The sequence below is a fragment of the Alligator mississippiensis genome, chromosome 7 (assembly GCF_030867095.1).
Source record: "Alligator mississippiensis isolate rAllMis1 chromosome 7, rAllMis1, whole genome shotgun sequence".
NCBI lineage: Eukaryota > Metazoa > Chordata > Crocodylia > Alligatoridae > Alligator > Alligator mississippiensis.
Window position 1 is genome coordinate 50,731,742 of NC_081830.1, and position 20,019 is coordinate 50,751,760.

At 44.8% G+C, this 20,019-nt stretch overlaps 1 protein-coding gene across 2 annotated transcripts in view; it reads left to right on the top strand.

Moving 5' to 3' along the window:
* The first annotated feature begins 2,299 nt into the window (after positions 1–2,299).
* ACSL3 (acyl-CoA synthetase long chain family member 3) overlaps positions 2,300–20,019 on the top strand; it is a 140,564-nt gene continuing 122,844 nt past the window's right edge. Inside the window, exon 1 of one of the 2 annotated variants that reach the window (XM_006271176.4) lies at positions 2,300–2,407. The gene's annotated coding sequence lies outside the window, so the exon portion shown is untranslated. The remainder of the gene's footprint in view (positions 2,408–20,019) is intronic. The other variant, XM_014602904.3, reaches the window with a different exon arrangement.

The window sequence follows — 20,019 nt, forward strand, 5'->3', positions numbered from 1 at the left end:
GTCATAACTGTTTTTCTGATATTGATAAAGTGCATAAACTAATGAAGTGCAGGGCCTTTATCTCTTCCATAGTCTGTTTTGTACTGATTTTCCTTTAGCTGCAAAAAGAAGTGAAATTACTTAGGAACCCATCAATTTCAAGGCTTTTCGGGCATCTGTGAACTGGTTCTGTTTCCTCAATTTCAAGGCTGCTATTAGAGACTATAGGCACTTTGGCTGCATCTACACGAGATGCTGACTGTGCAGTAGCCCCTGACTACTCTGCAGCAGTGTTGTATGGTGGGAAGCATGACATGATGCTACTGTGCAGTAGTCATGCGCTACTACACAGGGTCATGAGAAAGCCGTTCCTTGGTGCGACTGTGCAAGTACTAAATGACTGTACAGTAATGACTGCACAGTCAGTGCCTCATGTAGATGCGATCTCTGAGAAACAACCAGCTCTTAAAGTAGGAAAAGCTTAGTGCAGGCTGTCGGGACCAAGGGTTGGTCTGAGGCTATGGCCAGTAGCCCGGACCATCAGGTGGGGTTTTTCCACGACGGAGTAGAGTTAGGCACGGAAGCGTATTGGTTTTATAAAGAAAGCTTTACTTACACTGCCGATGGTCACAAGTGCAGGAAGGAAACTTGCTTGAGTTGCAGCTGCACACAAACAAACACAAATGAGATCTCTTCCGGACTGCACCTAACCGAGATGAGTTGTCGATGTACGACTCCACGAGCGCTTCACATGGGGGATACGTCAAATTTACACTATGACGGGGAGTGGCTAAGAGCTGATCAGGCCTCTCTGTCCTCCTCCAAGACACACATGGAGTTTGCTAGGCTACACAGAGCGCTCAGAGTTCCCCACGAGATGGTTGTGGAGTCCTCCAACTTGGGCGGAAACTGCTCTAACCTTTTATACGGCTAGCGAGCCAATTGCTAGCCGCCACGTAGGAATAATTTAGAATCAGCCAATAATGGGGTACAAATTTGCATGTGTGTGGCAGGAACTCTTTGCACCGGGGTTTTCTCTCTGCAGCTGAGAGATCCACTGTGCAAAGAAAGCTCCATGTGGCGGGAAAATTCCAATGTGCCGAGGCACTAAAAATCATTGGGTTATGACACAGGTTTTTGTGGAACTAGTGTTTTTCATGCTGGATTTGGATAAGTGCACATAAGTCCTTGGGCTATGTACTTACATGGAGCATGTTACAGTGAGGCCTCATTGCTATATGCTACATGTACAGTGCAACTAACTGGTGAACCGCACAATAATAGACGAGCCCTGCGTGCAAAGTAATGATCACAGCCTGAAAAGGACTGTCAGCTATAAGAGGCAACCAACTACGGCTAGTGCTTGAAAAGGTGTGACAACTCTAGAACTGGCTTCTCTTCAGCTTCAATTTGTGAGGGAAGCCCCTCCAAAGACTTCTGCCGTGAGATACCCATACTTAGGCCAGTACAAAAGCCCTGCTCTGGGGCAGCTTTGTCTTATTAATGTTTAAAGAGCCAGGAGCCCGGCTCTAGAGCCCTGGGCCTCACTGTGTTTCTTGCTTAGTCTTGGGCCATGCCAGATCACCCTCCAGGCCTTGTGAGCCAGTGTTGCCAGGTGTATGATAATTATTCTATTTGCATGATTATTTCAACCCTGGTAGGAAGCACAATCAATAATAGTACATGTGTTTGAAACATACAGTAATTTTTGAGGCAGTTAACTGATGCAGCCTATGCAAAACCCAAGTCACCCTCAGAGAGTCTTAACCAACACGTGGGCCTGTCAGCACTTTGTTAGGATTGCTGGCCTCGAAAGAAATGTTTCACCTCTGACCCAGTTCTCACCCGCTCCTTGTGAGCAATACAAAGTAAATAAGAACCTATTTGCATAATCACTTCACGTACGATCTGCACGGGCTCTTAATTTGCACAACTCTTAACGTAATCGTTTCTTCAGCAAATATGCTAATGTTGAGCTTCCACTAAGATAATTTCATATATTATGAAAGACCTGTCAGCGTGTGCCGGGCTTTCACAGCCCCCCCCTCCCTGCCTGGCACAGACCAGCGGCGGCGCGTGGCCGGGCAAGAGTTATTGATAGGCCGCCGCCGGGGAAGAGCGTGGCTGGCAATGGCCGGCTGCTACGTGGGGCTCCCGCGCCCCGAGCGCGCGCGGCTTCCGCCCACCCCCCCGGCCGCCGCGAGCAGCCACTGACCCCGCGCCCCGAGCGACCTGCAGTAACCCCGGCGCGCGCCCCGCCCCCTCCCTTCCCTACAGGCCGCCCTGCGCGCGCCACCCCGCGCCGGCCAATCGGGACGCGCCGCTCATGCACGGGGTGGGGGGCGGCTCGGCCGGGTCTGCATTGCACTAATCTGTGCTGCGCTGCCTTCCTGCCCGACGCCGGCACGAGCCGCAGGGCACCGGGGCGGTGAGTGCGGCGGCGGCCGTAGCTGTTGGGGGCGGTTGGGGCACGTGGCTCTTTAAAGGGCCCGGGGGGCAGGGCCGGGAGTTGGGTGCGGGCCTGGGGGTGGCGGGCAGGCGCAGCGCAGCGCTGGGCCGGGAGCCCTGCCCTGCCCGGCCCTGCCCGGAGCCGCCCGCGCCTTGTGTGCGCCCGGAGCGGGCACCCTTGGGCACACGCTGCGCCCCCCCCCTCCCCCGGGCACCACCCCCTCTCGCGCGCGCACACACACGCGTACGCACACACACGGGCCCGCTTGCACACACGCTGTAGCCTGGCGGGTACTTTGAGGTTGGGCCTGTAAAAGAAAATAGAAAATCCAGCAATAACGTTTAAACAAAAGGGTCCCGAGGAGTGCCAGGGCCCCGGGCACAGCTATGCCCGGGAAGTGAAGTGGGCTTCTCTGTCCAAGCAGCTGGTGCTATCAAAGAGACCCCCTCCTGTCTCCCAAATATCGCTGCCCCTCACACAAAAGGAAGGCATCCGAGCTGCCTTGCTGGAATTGCCAATGCTGAAAGAAATGGCGAAGACCTGGAAAGTGTAAAATTTTTCTTCGTTCTTTTTTCCAGCTATTGAAGGGATTATTTGCCCTTTTAGAGAAGGGGGAGAGGGAACTTGTTTGCTCCCATCATTAATTACTTCTTTGTATAGGTAAACATAGCAAATAATAGACCAGTGTTCTCAGAAATGGTTTTAACTATTTATGTAATAGTTAGCAAATCAGCTTACTGATGAAGTAGATGGTTTTTGTTTCTGTTTCTATAACAATTGCCCCTTAGTTCAGCACCAAAGTAAATTCAGTGAGGTACCATTTCCTGAAGTGGTATGTAGTCAAAGCCTGTTTTCTGTTTTAGCTGGAAAAAATGTATCTGTTGAGGACTGTACTGAATAGAGAGAATTAGGTTGTTGTTTCAGGTATTTCCATAAAGATGGGGAATGCTGTTTGGGATTAAGAAGCATACATATTAAAGAGAGATTTTAGTAGCAGTGTAACTATTTGATTGATCAGTCTGAATTTTTTCTTCTCCTGAGTCATGCACTGAGAGCATTGTTGGTTAGTTGGGCTTTGTACATGTGCATGGATCTAAACACAGTTGTTGGCAAATTAAGATGTTGGCCCATAGTGGGGAGGATGGTAAGGAGCTTAGTTTCTGCATGCTGAAACATTTTTTGTAGTTAGTGGCACAGTAGCTGAGGAAATTAAATCGATTTTAGTTCAATATAATCTTTTTCTCCTTAAACACCATGGCAATTGATGTGTTAAAAAGTGTAGCTCACTATCTCTGAAAGAGATGACAAATACTTGTTTACTTACTTTATTTTAAAATGATGTAAACTAATACAGTCTTGTTAATTGAGAAAATGAGGGGGGAAATGTCAATCAATAGCCCCTTTTCAGGTCAGTAAGCATTATACCTGCTTCTGTTTCCCCTTAGGGTTTAGTATTTTAATTTTTGCTGATTAAGGATAATACAGAAATCTCACTGGAAGATGTGTGAAGAATTTTCATGGTGTTGTTTTTAAACAGCCTTTTTGACTTAATAACTTGATTATTTCTGATTGTTTCATCAGTCTGGCAAACTTACATGGGGATGAAAACATACTTTACTTGACACAACTTCCTGTCATGCAATTGCAAAGTTTCGCTGTGGCATTTATATTTTCTGTTATCAAAAAATTAAGATCCAAAAGTGGTGGGAGTTCTCTCACTGCTTGATTTATTTCTTCAATGGAACATAATAATCTCTTTGCATTTGTTGGACTTCATGTTCTGAAAATAATGCTTGAGGGTAAGAATGTCGTAACATTTTTGAATGCTTCATGGAATTAATGAAAGTGATATTAAAGGCAGTACCTGCTTGGGTATTGTCTTCTTTTAAATTTGATACCACTAGATAGTTGGAATGAAAAGAGGTAGATATGCATCCAGGTGATAAGATCTTTAGCTCCTCTGTTAAGTGAGGTTTGAGAAGATGGGGGGGGGGGAGCTCTTCTTTAACAAATCTGAATATATTGAGCAATTGAAAGAAATTTAACTTTTATTGAAAAAAATATAAAACTGCATAATTTAGTTTGCAAGATGTGTCAAGCCAGGTGAATACCATCTGTTCTTTTGATTGCTGAGCTTGTGGAAATGGTTTCATATCATGTTCAGTAACTAAATAAAACTAATATTTAAAAATGTAGATGAAGATGTGTGTCTTCTGCATTGATTGCTGTTTGTTAATCATCTTGTTGAAAATGTGTGGCTTTGTTTCTATGCAAACAGCAGAGGAATTAATGTATGTGTCACACTGGGTTGAATTAATGGTCTACCTAGCTCAGTATCCTATCTCTCACAGTGTCAAGTGGGAGATGCTATAGAAGGGGAGTATATGAATGGGGCCTGTCTAGAGGCATTTAGCTTTCAGACCTTCCCTGGCATCAACAATCATTAGTTTAAGGATGTCGGAGCAGGGAATCCCAATTGTTCTTTTTAATAGGTCCCAGAAGGCCAGAGGTGGACGAAATATGGGCCACGGGCCAAATCTGGCCCACGAGGCCATTCTATCTGGCCTGTGGGGCCCCTAAAAAAAATTTAGAAAATTAATATTTATCTGTCTTTGGTTCCTGTCAAAAATTATAGGAACTAGGGGAAGCCTTAGCAGGGGCTTCTGGCCTGGGACCATGTGGCTGCCTTGGTGCAGGAAGCTCGGGTAAGGGGGGAGGGCAGGGAAGGAGTCTGGGGAAAAGCGGCCCCTCCCCCAGCCCATGGCCCACGCTTGCAGCCTGTGCGGGGCTGTCTGGAGCAGGCACAGGCAGCGCCACGCGGGCTGCAAGCGGCTGCAGCATGGAGTGCTGGCCCTGGGGTAGGGGAGGGGCTGCTTTTCCTGCGCTCAGCACCAGCTTGTAACCCACCCCTGCTGCCAGCCTGGTTCCCGCGCTGGCTCCAGGCTTGCCTCTTGGGGTTGTGCCGTGGCAGCAGCAGCTGCGGTCCTCCCCGCTTGCTGCACCAGGCAGTGTTTGCCACTGCCATCTCTGGGCTACCCAGCGTGTGAGCTCCGGGTGTGCAGCAGCAGCAAACACTGCCCAGCGCAGCAAGTGTGGGGGGCTGCAGCTATTCCTGCTGTGCGTAGCCCCAGCGGGCAAGCCTGGAGCCAGTGCGGGGCCCAGGCTGGCAGTGGGGGGAGTTACAAGCTGGTGCTAAGCATGCGGAAAAGGGGCCCCTTGCCTGCCTGTGGCTGGTGCCCCATGTGGGGCTGTCTGTGCCTGCTCAGGACAGCCCCGTGTGGACTGCGAGTGGCTGCAGCAGGGAGTGCAAGCGGGCAAGGGCCACCTTTCCCTGTGCTCAGCACCAGCTCCTTCCCTGCCAGGGAGCAGGGGGTCAGGGCTGTGCACTGCCTCCCACCTGTACCGTGGGGCTGAGGGGGCACTGGGAGTGAGCGGGTGCACGGGGCTCACACCGGTGTCCCAGGGCCCAGAGCAGGGTAGCAGGAGTACAGGGTCCTGGCTGGCAGGGGCTCTATGGAGCTGGGCCAGCTCTCCCCCCCTCCCTGCTGGTGCAGCCCAGCCTGGCTTCACAGACCCCTGCCAGCCTGCGCCCTGCTCTGGGCCCCAGAGGTGCTGGCCCTGAGACATTGGTCCCAAGATGGTGACCAAGGGGCGGGGCACCTGTCAAGGGGCAGGGTTACCCATGCGGCCCTTGACAGCTTGCCAAAACTGGGTAAGTGGCCCTCTGTCCAAAATAATTGCCTGCCCCTGTAGTAGGCCACTCCTCCATGAATTTGTCCAATCCCCTTTTGAACTGGATTATACTTTCTGCCTCTACAGCCTCATGTGGCAGCAAATTTCACAAGTTAACTACACACTTTAATATAGTATTTCCTTTTGTTTGTTTTAAACCTGCCTCCTGACAGTTTCAGGGGGACTTGGTGGATAACAGTTCCCTATTCACTTTATCCATGTCATTCATGGTTTTATAGACTTCTGTCATACCCACTTCAGCCTTCTTTTCAAACTAAAGAGCAGTAGGTTTTGTATTCTCTCCTGGTACAGCAGCTGCTCCATACCTCAATCATCTTTTTGCCCTCTCTACCTTTTCTAATGCCACTATATCCTCTGTAAGACATGGAGACCAGAACTACATGAAGTATTCAAGATAGGGATGCACAGTAGATTTATACAGTGGCATAACATTTCTGTTTTGTTTTCAGTTATTCTTAATAATGCCTGTTGTTTTATTAGCTTTTTTTTTTGTTGATGCTCTGCATTAAGATGAAGCTTTTAGGGAACTATCTACAATGACTCTCAAGATTTTTTTTCCTTAGTGGTAACTGGTTCCAAGTTCAGCTTTGTGCATGTCAGTGGTGGTCAGCCATTTTGATAGGCATGCTGTAAGTTAAATCCTGCCCCCTTTCCAAGTGCTGCTCTAGTCTCTGTACCTCATAAATTTTGCAAGCTGGAGTGGAGGCAACAGGGCTTTTGACCCTCCAGCTGTGCAGAGCAGAGCCGGGACAGGAGGCATCTGCAAGAGGAGGTGTTCCTGCCAAGAGCCAGCTTAACCCTTCCCTGGCCCAGCAACTAACAGTTTCGGATAGTGAGCAAGGATCTAGAGTCCTGAAATCAGTAGTGGCTGCTTGGCCAGGGAAGGGTTAACCTGGCTATTGGCAGTGACACCTGATCTGCTCCCTGACTCCATTCTGGTGCCTCCCTTTACTGGGCATCCAAAATTTACATGCCACACGCAGCAGGTGCCAATGTCACTTCTGGCATATGTGCTGCAAGCTGGCCACTCCTGGTATATGTATAGTTGAGGTTATTTTTCCCTATGTATGAAGATGTTTCAGAATGTAACAATGATTTCTAAATAAAATAATTTTGTGTGCAGTGTGGGGGGACATTATACAGCAGCAGGAAACAGTGATGGCATTGTTAAATGCACCCATCATTTATGACTATGTAGAGAAGGGAGATGTTTCAGTAAATGATCACCGTGAACAGAATGGGTTTTATTTTTAAATTGCTGTTACGTTCTGAAATACCCTTGTACATTAATTTGTATTTGTCAGCACTGAACAGTTATTTATTTATTTATTTATTTATTTTTTTTGTAGGGAGAGAAGGTTAGGATTAAAGTTATTTAAATTATTTAAAGTTTCCCATTTCAGGTTCTGCCATGTCCATTCCTTCCAGGGCTGTTTCCTGCTCTGATGTGGTGCAGCAGCATGTATTATGCTTTGATTTTACATCTATCAAAATACTGTTGGAGCATGGAGCCTGTTTGGCTGCAGCAGAACTAGACAAAATGTGACCTGAATGATTGATAAAGTAAAAAAATTCACTAACAGCATATCAACTAGTTAACCTGTGGCCATTCATATACTGGTAAAGCTACCAGCAACTCGGTAAACTATCTATTGCAGATCACATTTTAATATTTTTACTGGTTCTTTTTTACTAGTTTCTTGGATACTTCTTATTGCTTCTCATCATTCTCTCAAAAGTGTTCCTAGTGTGAAAATAATACCCTGTAAAAAAAATAACAGGTAGGGGTGAACCAATAAACATTTTCTTGGCCGATAACGATAGCCAATGATTAATGAACTATATCTGCCAATGCTGGTCTGATAACCAATATTTCCTAATAGTGCAAGACATTTTAAACTGCTGACAAACCTTTTTTGTTTGTTTTGCATTTATCTCGCACACAGACACACCTCCTGCCTGCTCCGGCCCTCGATGAGGAAGGTGATGACCATGTACGCTCATTCCCATATACGCCACCCCCTCACCCATGGCTCCTAGCTGCAGCCCTGCTTCCCATGCTGCTGTCGTGGGTGGGTGGGGTGAACCCTCACATGAACAACGGCACTGGGTGCTTTTGGAGCCCCAAAGCACGCCACTGCGCCAGTGGACCCCACGCAGCTGAGTTTCCATGGCTGTCAGGGAGAAGCCGCTTTTGCAAAGGTGCTTGGTAGGGCAGAATGTCCCCCGTGAGGCTCCTTACCCCGCCCATGTACAGCCCAACGTCTCTGTGGTAGCCCTGGCACTCGTGCCTCTGTTGCACGTGTGACTTTGCCATGGTGGTAGCAGCAGCAGGAGTTGGTAACAGTACCTTTCTTGTTGAGTGTGGTGTCCTGTGACTGCTCCCTGGTGCCCCCTCCCTCTCCTGCTGCTTGCCAGGACCTGTGGTCTGCCTGGGGCTTGGGCTGGTGGCGGGGCGTGGGGAATGGACTACTTTTTCCAGGGTGCTCCGGGCACGTGGCTGTAATTATCAGCTACAATGACCAAAAAAAGCTGATAGCTGATAATGTCATTTCTCCTTTTATCGGTGCCAGTCTGATAGCCAGCCAATATATCGGTGCACCCCTAGTCACAGGTGTATTTTAAAATGTCATGGGAATTCTAATCTGTTTAAGTGTACCCTCTCCCAATGAAGCGCAGGATATTTCACTAATATGCAAGAAAAGGAAGGAATTTTTCAGGTATCTTTTACTGGAGCAACTGCATAGTTGGGAGAGCAGTTGGACAAGCATTTGGGTATTAAGTTTTCTGCTTTTTGGAGGAAGGTACACTTGGAAGGCCACTTGATCACGAGAAACCCTTGCCTCTTGTATGCTTTCTGCACCATCACAGCTACAGCACTCCAACCTTATTCATATGTGTCACTGACTTTTTAACACATGAATCATTTCATTTTACATTTTCATGCTTCTTTTGGAAGTACTGTTTTTTCCATTTACTCTAATTTTATAAAGGTAGCAGGATGTTTGTGCCCTACTTGCATAATACTGAGCTATATGTAGATCTCATACCCTTGACTACACAAGCTTGGAGCTTCTTGATAGTGTTTCCACTAGGGCTGAAGGTGTACCTTCATTCTTGGAAGATATCTGAGAAGTCCTGGTAGAAACTGCCAAGCAATTCTTTTTTTTTATAGCTGTTTAGTTATGACTCGATACTTGGCTGTTAGGTGTTGCTGCCTCTGGGTTTCTTTTTTCTCTCTCAGTAAAATTGCTCTCTTCTAGTTCACTTCAGAGTAATTAGTGCAATTTAGATGCCAGGGCTCAGTTGAGTATTTCTTTCTTTTTTTTTTAAAGTTTTACTGAGCCTTGGTCATCCTTTTGTGGTTTTGTGCATGAAGGGATGGTGGAAACTAAGTTCTATGATTTCAAGGCTTGTCCAGGGTGTCTGTAATAATCAGCATTACCATTGGACAGTGGGACACATCTTGGATCTATGCATTGTTTTGCATGTGTAGAGCCAGAAGAGCCCAACTTGTGCTGAATCTTTTTGATTTGCTCTCTGACCGCTCCTGTCTGAATTTGACCCATTATGTGATGAATCTCATAAAGCCATGGACAGTTTAGAATTCCAGCTTGTGCCTTCTACTGCTTGAAATAGTGCCTCCTGTAGAATAGTATAGCTTTTGGATGCCTTGAAAAATGCTGTTTGCTCAATGCTCAGTAAGCCAATTCTTGATTCTAACTGTACCATCTGTAACCTTCCATTTTATTTTGCCCGTTTCTGGGCAAAATAATTGTGAAAAGTAGTCATTATCAAGCTCCAACAACATGTGACATCAGCAGATGTTCTGGGTGTCTCACAGTTAAGATTCTGACTGGGGTGTAGCACAGAGACAGCTCTAAAAGATGACTTTTTATTACGGCTGTATGTACCGGCTAGATCTGTCTTTAACCTTTAACACAGGAGACCACAGAGTACTGATGATTGGCCTATGTGACAACAGGAATAAATTGTGTAACACTATGTTGGCTCCATTTGTTTTCTGACTTAGTGGTGATAGCTGATATGTACTTGTGAGTTCTTGTAGGGATGAATACAAATTTCTTTTCAATATTTACATTAGTTTATTGAAAAAGTGTAAATGGTTTAGTAGTGATTAACTCTGTATCTAAATCTCAAATGATGTTACCATCACATCGCTACTAAAATACCAGAATGCCTGCAAGAAATCTACTCTTCCATGAAGAGTATTTGGCACAAGTTGAACCTGTGCAAGACCAGAGTTATTATGGTTGGAAACGGGTTATATTTTTTGAAGATGTATTAACACTGCCACTATCATCTCTTGAAAGCAACGCGCGGCTAAAGTTGGGTAAAGCCTGAGGTCCTGTCTAACTTTTTCACTAGAACTATATAACCAGGTCCTCCTCCTTCTTGTGTCCTTGTCACATAACCAGGTAGCATCTGTATCTTGAAAATGCCTTTTTACACTTCTAGTTTTCTCTGAAAGTCTGATGAGGACCTGGCTTCATTTGTTCCAGCATTTTTTATGTCATGTTCAAATATAACCATATATTTGACACTGGAGTTGGTCAAAATGTAGCTATCCACATTCTTTGTAAGAATGCATGAGAAGCACTTGCGATCTGGGAAGTTCCAGTATTGGCTTCTAGCTAGCTTTTAGTGTCAGGTAGTGCTTTGGTTCCAATTTTCAAAGTAGAGTGTACTATTATGGTTAAGTGTCTAGCCTTGGGCTTGAAAAATGACTTTACCTGGAGTATTTACTCGCCCAAACAATACAAAAAAATGGTCATTAAATACCAAGTCAATGGCTGTCAGTGCTGCTGCATTAGAACCCACAAGATCTGCTAGTTTCTGACAGTTTCAGGGCTTTTAGCTGTCAGCTCTGACACCCCTTCACTGTCTCTAGTGCCAATCATGCAGTTACATGGAGTGAAATTTATATTATGAACCAGACAATAGATTTAGAAAATGCTGTACATTTACATGATATGCAGATAACCAATATACATTATTCTGTAAGTAATAACATTTCCATTTTTTGTTATGTGCATACTGGATAATTTGCTTAGCATTATGCACATCAATGGAATTGACCATAATAAAAGCCCGCAAAGACTACATTTGATCTACAAGCCTGAATGATAGTTGTGCTCCCCTGAGATGATGCGGAACAGAAAGTCAAAGACAAAGGATGGGAGAGTGAAGAATAAAGCATGTTTATCTGAGGAAATCTAGCTATGAAAGCATCCAGGCTGAAGGTAGAACATGATGGTACCTTAGAAACTAACTGGTTCAGAGAGGCATAAACTTTCATAGCTAGTGGCCTTCTTTGTCATATGTTATGAATTGACTTGCAGAAAGAAAGGTTTTAAATAGGAAGGAATTTAAATACAAAGGAAAGGGAGAGGGGACACTATGGAGAGAGGCAAACGGTGGGTTTAAAAGGGCAGTAGGGAGAAGCAAGGCGGTTAACCCATTACTGAGGGACATATGAATAAGTGGTTGGAGTTAATAGCTAGTTCAGGTAATGCAATAGAAATCCATAGTTTCTGCTTAGACCATGTTTAATGCAAGCCAGTCTATAGGTGATTTCTTTTTCTGCAAGTTCATGTTTAACTTGATTTTTAATTTTTTGTTTAAGGACAGCTACTTTGAGATCAGAGATGGAAAGTCCAGGAAGGTTGAAGCGTTCTGTCGTGGGCTCTTGTGTACTTACGGAATTGATGCTTAATCTGTGTCCTTTCATTCTTTTACGTAGGGATTGCCTTGTCTGGCCAATGTAGACAACAAAGGGTCACTGTAAGCAGATGATGGCATTACTAGACGAGCAGGTGAATGAATCCTGGGTGTTATATTTTGTGTGGGTGGTTCCACTGATGCTGTGGTCTGTATTGATGAGGGGGGAGGGGATGTAGCTAGCATCTGGGTTTTTATCAAGGCCTTGTGGCTTGGTGAGGATTGGAGTTAGGTAGTTTGTTGCAGAGATCTGGGTTTTATGGAAAATTTAGAATTGGAAAATTTCCCAATGCCCTAAATAGAACGTGATCTTATTTAGCATGTTTATTTGACTTTTATTTAGTAAACAAAACTAAAAAAGTACCCCCCATGTTAATTTTATGTCCCAGATAGCCACAAGTATTTGAACTGAAATATTTGATTAGGAAAATAAATAAATAAATACAGCACACTTAATGTGGTTTAAATGTTATATTCAAACCTTTATGTAGAAAGAAATTATTTTTATTGGAATTCTTGTAAAAAGGTAGACAATACACAATAGCATGTACTTCCCTTACATTGTTTGTTTAAATTTAAGGGAAAAAATGAAGGCATTTAAAACTTCATACACTAATTTTAGCACACCCAAAGAACTGTGTGTGATATGCTGTTGTTGTCTACTCATCTCCTTCAACAGAGTTTAACTCTTTTCCACTGAGGTCATTACGGCACCTCCCGTTTCACTGTCATATCTGTAGAATCACCTGCACTACTTATTAGTTCCATTTCACAATTGGATTGAGGCAAATCTGATTCAGAACTACTTGAAGCACGTTCTCTTTAGCTAAAGGATGGTTTTACCAATGAGTCTATGGGCAAGGGCAACTTACCACACTGAATCTTCTTCACTAATTGTGCTACTGACTGATTCTCCAGAAGCAAATGATTTTGAGAAATAGAAATAAGCTTAGTGGTGTGCTCATTTGTTAGTCTATTCCTCTTTTTTGTTTTGATTAAGCTGAAAGCCTTTCAGTTTTCTTCACAAGCAGCTCCTGCTGGTGGAATGCTTAGGATCCTTAGAGCAATCCTGGACAGCAGTTGGGTGTGAGAGGAGACCTATTCTCTGCTGTCCACCAAATGATGTCTTTGCTCCAAAGTTTTGCTTTTGCGTGGTACTCAGCCATGTCTGTCATCATGGCTATTTCGTTGATGTCGGGGACATGCTTAGTTACTTCCATAATTGTATCAAGAGCAGTAAATAAATTATCTTCTGATAAATGTTGTCTTCTGTGTTGAGAATCCAAAGGGTTTGCTGCTAGAACTGGATGAGAGCAAAACTCAGATCTCTTAGTAAGCATTTGTTTTACTACTACTTTTTTGGATAGAGGTGAAGAAGGCAAAAGCTCATTTAGATTTTCATTTAGTTGTCTGATTATCTGTAGAATATTTGATAGGGTTTGGTGCATCTCCTTCAAGTTTCTTGGTAGCCATTGAAACTGGTAGTAGAAAATTGAATACTCCTTGAACTCAAACCCAGAACACATCATTGTTGAGAATCTGCTTCTGAATGCTCACGGGAATAATCTGGGATACTGTCATTTATTGAAGCACACTGCAAACAGATCTTTGTGCACAGCTTACTATGTAAACACTTTGTAGCTGAGCCCCATCTAGTTTCTCCTGGCAGTAAAAGTGCACTTTCCTTCCCCTGCTTCTCTTTTTGTAACTTCTTCAAAATCTGATTAGCAACATGATGATTGTTGAATACCTTCGCAATCACTTTGCAGTTAGCCAATATTGTATTCACACTTTGTCCTTTGCAAGCAGATTCAACCCATGAGCAAGACAGCCAGATGCTATTAAATGAGGATACTTTGCCTTTAATATTTGCTATGCAGCTTTCATGTTACTTGCATTATCAGTTACAAGGGCTTGTAGGCTGGAGGGACCTGCACTTTCAATCACTTCACTCAGTAATTTGGCTATGTATTCACCTGTATGATAAGATTTGGTAGCAGTTGCTTTCAGGAATATTGGTTCAGGTGTTTGCTAACATAATGTTCAATAAAGGATTTCCTTGCATATTAGTCCATCCATCTGACATCAGTTAGTGATTCTGTTTGACCAATCCTTTGAAATAAGCATTGTTTGAACTCTGTCATACTTTCTATCTAAGAGAGAATGTGATAAGTGATAACGTGTTGGTAACTTATATGATGGGTGAATTAGTTTGTAATGTTCCTTCTAGTATTGATTTTCAGTTATGAAAAGAGGTGTACCACTTGCAAATACAGCTCAAACTAATGTCTCATCTGCTTTTTTCTTGATCTTTTGACATTTTGTCCACAAAGCTTGATAAAAAGCTTGACTGTCTTGAACAACTGCTCCTGGTGGATCACATATCTGGTGACAGTGATCTTGAAAGCGAGGATCCTGCTGCTTCTTCCCCCAGACCTGGCAGCGCAACACTTTCATTTTCTATTTTTTGTAAATCTGCTATTTTACTCGAGCTATCAAGTTCCTGCAACAAAAGTGTGGGGGGAGAGGGGGAGATTTTTATTTTAGCCTATTCTAGTCTGGCCTCATCCATCAGAAGGAGAAGCAGCAGGGAGCTTCCCCCTTCCCTACCAGAAAGAACACTGCTGCTTAACTTGCTGCTTAGTTGCCTTGGGACTGCAGAGCCAAAGGGAAGTATAGTCTGGCCTCTGCCATTAGCCAGAGGGCTAAGCTTGCTGTGCTGAGTTGAAATAGTTAACTATTTATCTATTATGTAATTTAAAAATATATTGTTAAGCCTAAACCACTTTAGGTGATTAGTGCAAGCAGAAAAGCAGGGTACAAATATTTTAAATAAATAATAGTCCAGAGTTGCATTAACAACTTTTAAAATTACAATGTTTTCAAACAATATAGATGCTAGTCTATATTATGTGTTATTTAACATATTAATGTGTTTACTTACATAGGATTCCTGACGCAGACTTTTCTTAGATGAAGTTGTTCCACCCTTTGGTTGTTATTATTAGCTTTCTGTATATGGCTTGTACTCTTTCAGGACAGTTTCTACATATTATTAAATGTTTGTTCATTCTTGTTGCATTGTTAGCATACTCCTGCCTGCAATATTTACATCTGCCAAGTTTCTTCCTTCCTTCAGTGGCTTGAACTTCACTATAATGATGCCATACAGTAGTATTTTTCTGATTAGGCCTACTTGAAACCAAAAGCACTAAAAACCTAACAGATCTTATACAAACACTTCCAACTTCCCCAACTCAAGAAAAGAAATGTGTGTTTGCTGAACTGGAAGTGAAACAAAAATTAATCACAGTTTTAGTTTTGGGTTTGCTTTCACTTGCAGTCTGAGATGAAATAAGAATTTTAGCTTTGGTTTTGATTTGACCTGCACAGTCAGTTAGGTGAATTCATGACTTGATTTTTGGTTTGGATTATTGTGTGAGTGTATTTACCCTCCTATTTATAAATTAATAAAACATATATGTACTCTCTCCCACACTTCTTAGGAATAATCATCTGAAAAACATTCATTACAACTTTGAAACTGCCAAGCTTGCCTAATGTTGTATTGGCATCCATTCATTGTTACTAATGAATTTTATGAAACAATGAATTTTGAGAAACGGAAAATTTCCCATGAAAAAATAAAGCACTGGAAAATTTTCTGGTTTGTTGCTGTAGAGTCATTGTTTTAGATTTTGGGGCTGCCTATAAAAAAGGCAGTAGCTAGTAGTAGGACTGCTGTGGGTGCTTATTCTCTGGTACCCAGTCAATTAGATATGTTGCTGGTCTTAGAGGCGATTTCTTTGTCATTTGGAGTCTTTTAAAGAGGTTTAAGCACAGAATACCAAAGGATGGAATAATCAGATTGTAGTCATAAATAGAGAAATGGTATCTTATCCCAGGGAACACTTTTGAAACTCCTGAAATCTTTTCTGTTGTGCATTGGGCCTAGACAGGGATCTTTCAGATTTTGTTTTTGTGGGGGGAAAAAATGCAAGGAATATGTATATTAGGGCTGTGTGAAGCTTTACTCGCCGATTCAGTTCGGCGGAGATTTGGCCCAGTTTGGTGGCTGAATCTGAATTGAATCAAATTGGGTGACCTTTTAATCTCTCTGAATCGAATTGGAACCCTCCAAATTGATTCAGAAAGATTCGATGGTTCAGACATAGAAAAAACATTTAAAGCTTTATCTACATACCTCAAATACCAGGCAGCTGAGATGGTGGGGCAGATGAAGCGTCCCACAAGAGTGCGGGGGGTGGTCCCCAGCAGGTTTGGCAGCAGACCCAGAAGCATTTCCGGTCTACTTCCAGGTCTGCTGGGGAGCACGCTGGGGGGGCCTCCCTGTGCCCTCCTGGCTCGGCAACTGGTGCCATGTGGGCCGGGGGGGGGGGTGCATCCAGGGTCCCCCCGCAGCTGATTGCCGAACTGGACAGGTGTGGGGGGTCCCCCAATGTGTTTAGCAGTGGACCCGGAAGTGGACTGGAAGTACTTCCGGTCCACTTTTGGGTTTTCCACTAAGCATGTGCCGCCCCCCCCCCCCCCCCCCCCCCCCCCCCCCGTGCTCCTGTGGGATGCTTCACCTTCCCCACCATCTCAGCATTTGTGAGCTGTGCCAGGAACCTTGAGGTATGTAGGAAAAAATTTAAAGCTGTGTCTATGGCTGAATAGCTGATTCTCTGAATCAGCATCGGATCTTCAGATTCGGATTCGGACTAATTGAATTGGGACAGTGATCCGAATCAACGAATTGAATCGCTGTCTCCAATTTGGGCCAAATCCAAATAGAATACAGCCCATTCCGCACACTCCTAATGTATATGTGTGTTGGAGGACTTGTCTAGTTTACTGATATCCTAACCTAACAACAGGCTACTGGATAAGTGTAAACTACTCTTCTCTCTCAACCTCTGATGTTGGAGCCATTTCATTTTGTATGGGTTAAATACAAATTGGACTAAAGAAAGGGAGACTGAATCTCTGACCTTGTGGTTGTGGCATTTACTTTGGATACCACTGTTCCCCTTTAAGTCCCTGCTTCCAGGCAGGCATAGCAGGGCTGTGAACTTGAGACTTTTACATCCCTTGTGAATGTCTAACAATCAGGTTATTGGCTGCAATGTTGTCTGGAGGTGTGTATGTTACTTCTTTGGAGCAATTATATCCTGGGCCTTGTCACAACCCAAGGGTGTGATTTTTTTGTGTGCGCGCGCTTCGGCACTGCTAAATTATTTCCCGCCACAAGGAGCTTTCTTTGCAGGGTGCATTTCTCAGTTGCAAAGAGAAAACCCCGGTGCAAAGAAGTTCCTGCCACCCGCATGCAAATTTGTGTCCCACTATTGGCCAGTTCTAAATTATTCCCACGTGGCGGCTAGCGATTGGCTTGCTAGCTGTATAAGAGGCTTGAGCGGTTTCCGCCCAAGTTGGAGGACTCCACAACTATCAGGAGGAGGAGAACTTCATGTCTTGTGTCTTAATGGCGGGTGAGGGTGATCCCCTGCCCTCCATTAATGCTGACTTTGTGAAGGAACATCTTGAGAAGCTGGATACCTTCAAGTCAGCCGGCCCTGACAATCTTCACCCCAGGGTACTCAAGGAGCTGGCGAGCATCATAGCCTAGCCTCTAGCGCGGATCTTTGAAAACTCTTGGCGCTCTGGTGTAGTGCCCGAAGACTGGAAGAAGGCCAACGTGGTGCCTATCTTCAAGAAAGGGAGGAAAGTGGATCTGGCTAACTATAGGCCCATCAGCCTGACTTCTATCCCGGGGAAGATCTTAGAAAAGTTTATTAAGGAGGCCATCCTTAATGGACTGGCCGACGCCAACATCTTAAGGGATAGCCAGCACAGGTTTGTTGCGGGTAGGTCTTGCTTGACCAATCTCATTTCCTTCTACGACCAGGTGACTTATCAGCTGGACAAGGGAGATGAGATTGATGTCATATATCTTGACTTCAAAAAAGCCTTCGATCTGGTGTCCCATGATCGTCTCTTGGAGAAACTGGCCAATTGTCGCCTTGGGTCCCCCACGATCCACTGGCTGGAAAATTGGCTCTGGGGTCGGACCCAGAGGGTAGTAATTGATGGAAGTCACTCATCGTGGTGTCCTGTGACCAGTGGGGTCCCCCAGGGCTCTGTCCTTGGACCCATACTGTTCAACATCTTCGTTAACGATGTGGACACTGGAGTCAGAAGTGGACTGGCCAAGTTCGCCGATGACACCAAACTTTGGGGCAAAGCATCCACGCCAGAAGACAGGCAGGTGATCCAGGCTGACCTGGACAGGCTCAGCAAGTGGGCGGATGAGAATCTGATGGTGTTCAACGCCGATAAATGCAAGGTTCTCCACCTTGGGAAGAAAAACCCGCAGCATCCTTATAGGCTTGGCAGTGCTATGTTGGTTAGCACTATGGAAGAAAGAGACTTGGGGGTCATCATTGACCACAAGATGAACATGAGCCTGCAATGCGATGCTGCGGCTAGTAAAGCGACCAAAACTCTGGCTTGCATCCATAGATGCTTCTCAAGCAAATCCCGGGACGTCATTCTCCCCCTGTACTCGGCCTTAGTGAGGCCGCAGCTGGAGTACTGCATCCAGTTTTGGGCTCCACAATTCAAAAAGGATGTGGAGAAGCTTGAGAGAGTCCAGAGAAGAGCCACGCGCATGATCAGGGGTCAGGGAAGCAGATCCTACGATGATAGGCTGAGAACCCTGGGGCTCTTTAGCCTGGAAAAGCGCAGGCTCAGGGGTGATCTGATGGCCACCTACAAGTTTATCAGGGGTGATCACCAGTATCTAGGGGAACGTTTGTTCACCAGAGCGCCCCAAGGGATGACGACTAGGTCGAATGGTCACAAACTACTACAAGATCGTTTCAGGCTGGACATAAGGAAGAATTTCTTTACTGTCCGAGCCCCCAAGGTCTGGAACAGCCTGCCGCCGGAGGTTGTTCAAGCGCCTTCATTGAACACCTTCAAGATGAAACTGGATGCTTATCTTGCTGGGATCCTATGACCCCAGCTGACGTCCTGCCCTTTGGGCGGGGGGCTGGACTCGATGATCTTCCGAGGTCCCTTCCAGCCCTAATGTCTATGAAATCTATGAAATCTCTAAGCGCTGCGGAGCCTATCGGACCCAGCGTGTACCTTAAGAAGGCCATAGGGGTCTGATCAACCTCTGGCCTCTCCCCGTCGCCGAACGATCCCTCGACGAACCCCTTCCCTGCGCGCAAGTTCCACGGGGCCTAGCAAACTTTGTGTGAGTGTATCCAGAGCTCTTCTCCGAGTTGTTTTCTTCGGTTGACACGACGGGCTTGCATTTTTAGAGCCTTCAACTGGATTGGGCTAGAGTTCGCGTGGAAGGAACTCTTGTCTGCTTCTCTTCTTTCCTATCTGTAACTGCAACTCAAGCAAGTTTTCCTGCCTGCACCGCGACCATCTACGGTGCAAGTAAAATAATTTTTAATCACCCGCTACACGTCTGTGTCTAATTCTAGTCCGCCGGCCTGCATTCCCTGACCCGCGTGCCAGGGTTGCTCGCCACAGACCGCGCCGCGCACCCCCGAGAACCTGGGACCGCTCCCGGCCCGCACAGGCCTGAGAGAACTTTATATTGAAACTTTCATTAAAACCTGGTATGTTTCCACATTTCAGCTTTTTGTAATGAAAAGCATTTTTTGAAATCGGGAAATTCCTGATAAGTCCTATTCATGAATTCATAGATTGTTATGGCCAAGTGAAAGAATGGCAGTGAACAGTGTTCTGGCTAGGAGTAGAAGAGACCTTTTTGCAGCCATATAGGTTTTATATAACCAGTGTAATTCAGTGAAATAGTTATTTTTGCTTTCCTGGTTCTTCTTGAAAAATGGTGTCCCAGCAAAGCAGTAGAAGATGAGACTTGATTTTACTAATAACCCTAAAGTTAAAAAATACTGGCTGTTTAAGGAAGGGAGGCATGGTCTCAAATTCTTTGTACCTTGTTTGAAAGGTTGTTAATACTGATATTGAACAAAATCCTTGGGCACTTCTTTAAGTAGTTCTTAGAAATTATTGTTGTTGAGTTTCACTAAAAATATTTCCCTTGCCTTATCCCA